We start from the raw sequence: 4,488 nt of genomic DNA, 5'->3' as shown, positions 1-4,488 counted from the left end.
GAATGTGGCAGAACCTTGAGGAATTCCAACAGAGGTTGGATAAAGAGGACAGTTGTGTTCTTGAAAGGTGCAGATGAGTTGAAGCCTAGAAGGAGCAGAGAGAAGTGCTCAAAGAGGTTCCAGAGACATAGAACCAAGTTCTTTCCAAAAGACCAAGTACAGAGGGGAGCATGGTGAGGTAAGTGGTAACAGGGAGGACTTGTTGTTGCAGAGGCTTTAATGTAGCTCATAGTGAGTGAGTGAAGAACTCATAGAGATGGAGAAGAAGATGACTACTGATAGTCATAGTGGAGGTTCTAAGGAAGACCACAACAGAAGAAAAGTGAAGAAAGAGAATGCCAAGGTAAATGGCAAGAGGATGAGTCAAGAGGAAATTGACAAAGAGATTGTTGAGTTAAAAGAAAAACTCAATGTATTGAGGATGATACTTGAGGAAAACCAAAGACTAGGTTGGGTCTTGAAGAAAAATCCAGTGAAGTGGTCTAAGTTATAGAGAAGGCTACAACAGAGGCAAGTGAAGTGGCTAGTGGAAGAACTCAGAGAAGCTGAGTTGTAAATGGAATTTTCCATTTGTGAAGCAGAACAGGGTGAAGTTTTGGGTGAAGATGAAGACTTGAAGGCTGCAACTTCAAGTGAGACCAAAGGGTCACATGATTTTAAATCTAATAATTTGTGTATGTTTGTAGGTGAAACACGTGAAGAAGGACAATTTTTTGATATTGACATAAAGGAGGAAGAAGAAAGGCAGAATCTAAATTTTGTTTTGAAAGCAGATGAGGTAGATAGGTCTCATGTAAATACCTGTACATAGTTTGGAAAAGGTTTTAATTTTTAGCATATTGCAAGGAATGAAAGTAGAGGAAGTTGGACTCATAAGAATGGCCAAAAGCAAGAAGAAGTTGAGAAGGATATCAAGCAATCAAGTGAAGGAATTGATGAGATTGAAGAGAAGACCATTGAAATATTTATGAGTCATGTAAAGGACTTGGAATAGCAGGAGGACTTGATGATTGAATCATCAAATGAGATCAGGAGGTCTTGTGGTTTTACAACTGACAAGTTGTGTGTGAATGCAGGTATTGCAGAAGACAAACCATCTTATGGAACTGCCTTGAATGAAGCTAAAAGTTTCCAAGCAAAGTATGATGATGACTATCTTTCAAATGAAGATCAAGTTGAATTATTACAATAGAAGGAGTTCATAAATTCCTTGCTTAGTAGAGGAAATATCTTCAGTAGAGATGACACAGTTATGTCTTATGATAAGAAATTTGATATTGGTAAGAACAACGAGAAATTTATTTTCTTAAATGGCCAAAGGGAGAGTGATGGACATACATCTAAAACTATCACAGAGATGGAGGATCAGAATTTTATTCTAATAAAGAATGATGATGTAGTGTCAACAAGAATTTATACTTGTGACAAAGGAGAATACAGAGATTTTGGGAGAAATTCCAAGTGAGATGGAAAATTTATGGCATGAGTTAAGTCTTTTGGAGAAAAGGCTAGAAAACCAAAAAGTAAGTGTTCAAGTTGTAAAATCAAAACTGAATGAGAATGAAGAAGTTCACTACAGTGGACAAAGACATGAAGACAACATTGAAATAGATGTGTGGAGGAGAGACTAGCTGACAGTCTCATGAATTTTATTAAGAATTCAAATCAACATACTGATGTGCTGATAGAGGAGGAAGAATTAGAGCAACAAGTTGAATTTTTGCCAAAGGAAGAAAAGGCACATAAGCCTTATGATTTTTATTTTAACAATTGTTTTATAATTATAGGTTTTGTTGCAAACAAGGAGCAGAAATTAGATGTTGCGGAGGAAGATATATTCAAGGATATTCAGGAAGCTTGGGTGGAAACAATATCTACAGCAGTACCTGGAGAAATATCAAGAGTAATAGCAGAAGATGAAGTGGAAAAGGTTGAGGAAAGTAATCAACATTTTGAATATGAATGGGCAATGTGCAGTGAAATGCAGAATGTAAAGGTGTCGAAGTTAGTGGACAGCAACAACAACCTGAAGCAGAGAGAAAGAGATAGCATAAAATGGTAGAGTACGGACCAGCCCAAGGATGTGTTGGAAAGGGAGATTGAAGAACTATGGAAGTTGATGATGAAACAATCCAAACTGAGGAAAATGATAGCACGAAGTGTGATCAATAAGAATTTGAAACTGATTGAGGAGAGGAAAATGAATCAGAAGACGACAAATATACAACAGCAACAAAGGTGCAAGGCATTTGAGTAGTTGCAAAATAAAGTTTGGGACCCTGGAGGCTTTCTATCAACATATGAAGACACATGATCAGGAGATCATGAATGTTTTCTACTTTGGAGGTCTTGTGTTTTAAGGAAGTTGGTTTCCTAAGTGTTAAAATTAATGTAATTACTTAGGCTTTTGAGTGATTTTAATGAAAATAGGAATTAATTAAGTATTGGGAGGCATATTGTAAATGTTATTGAATGAAGGGGAAAATGAGAGAATCATGATGGTTAAGAGTTCATAGGGATTGATAGCTTTGGAAATTAATTCTAGATCTTGAATTAGGAATTAGTTCATGATTTATAGGATTGAGAGGATTCTTAGGTTTTAGTTGAAATTATTAAGGATCTGAACCAAAATTGGTTCACAGAGCCTTTTGTATAAATGTAAGCCTAAAAGGCATAGAAAGAGTTAGCTAGTTAGGGGTTAGCTAGTTACTTAGTTAGAGGGTTTGATTGTAAGCCTACAGGCAGATTGTGAAACAGAGGTCACTGATATTGGAAATCAGGCATGAGAGAAGAAACTGTGTAAATATTTATTTATCAATATAGAGAATTCGATTTTTGATTTTTGTGGTGTATGGAGTTATGAATTTTATGTAACTAGTGTAATTCTGCATAGTATATGTATGCAGGCGAAGTTCGAGCAGAACACAGAGAAGAAGGGAAGTATGAAGGATCGTATTGGATCGCTTGAATCCAATTGAAGGATCACAATCGAGGTTTAGGAGTGACTGTGTTAAGAGCATGCAGAGTTAAATCAAGAGGGAGTTGTATTGCAGGACAACTAAATATTGAAACCTTGAAGTAAAACCCGAAATCACAGAAGAACACTGAATAAATGAGGTGACGATGCACGGGAGTCGTTGGATCTATGAGACCAACGAATGAGGTTGAAGGCGATGGGCGATGAATATTAAGTCGCGCAACATAAAGTCAAATAAATGAACGACGTAGGCAGAAAAGAATGGGAACCGTCGGATCATTTAGATCGACAGATATTAATGGAGGAAGAGGAATCTGGAGGAGCAATCGCAGCCGTCTGATGGATGAAGATCTACGGTCATCACATGCAAATAAGCTCGTGCGTTAGTCAAGGAAGAAAAGTGGTTTTATCACTGTAGATGTTTATTGGATGGAGAAAAAGTGGTAAGCGGTAATTCGGGTTGGTCATCCGATTCCATCTATCCACTGACACATAACACTTGGGTGGAGAGAGAAAACCACTTTATCGGGCGGGTAATCATCATGCAAGTGGCTCATCTGATATCATTGTTAGCCGTTGGATCAAATGGGTTTTGATCAACAGTGGAGGATCATCAATTAGTTTTGTTGACTGGGTGAACCAACAACTGTTGATCTGATGGAGTAAAATCAATGGTGGAGGTTGAACGTGATGAGAGAGCATCAGTAAATGTGCAAAGGTCGAGGAAAGGTGAAAAGGTAAGGTTAAGTGAGGTTTATGTAATATTTCTATTATACGAGAGTTATAATAGAAATAACGGAGTTAAAGGTTTTATGGGTTAAGTTCGAATATAACCAAAGTTAAAGAGAGGGGTTTGGTTAATATGTGTGGGGTATAGAATTAACCAAAGTTTATAGGGTTGAATAAAATTCCACTGTAAAGGTTAATGAAGGTTTAGACTATTGAATAGTCAATTAAAACGTTTCCGCATGAGATTTAATTAAGAAGCCTTGAACCTTTATTTGTGAAGGTTTTCACCATGGATCAGGTGATTAATGCCTGGGACCAGTGACATGCAATTTTGTTTGCATAATGTGGGTATTGTCGGCTTAGGCTGGCATCACTGGAACTCTTTTTCACTAACTTAACACCCCAACCACACCCTTGACACATTATGCATGCAGTTATGAGGCTCAAACCACATGCGCAAACTTGTCTGCCAACAGTTATAGCCAAAAATTACTTGTTTTGTGCATGCGGTGGAAAAATCTATGCCAATTTTCAAGCAAGACTCTAGATCACTGCCCATAATTGTCTGTAACTTTCCAAAATCATAAATAACATCATAAAAAGGCTAACCATTCAAAACTTGAACAAGATCTTAATCAAGACATGCTTACTGCAAGATAGAAATTTCGTCAAACATAAGGTAAACATGAAACCTACAAGTAATGAATGCATATATGATCATAAACTTCTGAACTTCATCTAAGAATCACCAAGAAGGCTCAATTCCCTCTCAAGATAACTGC

Source organism: Pinus tabuliformis, chromosome 6 (genome assembly GCF_031772625.1).
Source record: "Pinus tabuliformis cultivar Carrire ecotype Pingquan chromosome 6, CPIR1, whole genome shotgun sequence".
Lineage (NCBI taxonomy): Eukaryota > Viridiplantae > Streptophyta > Pinopsida > Pinales > Pinaceae > Pinus > Pinus tabuliformis.
This window is presented reverse-complemented; position numbering follows the sequence as displayed.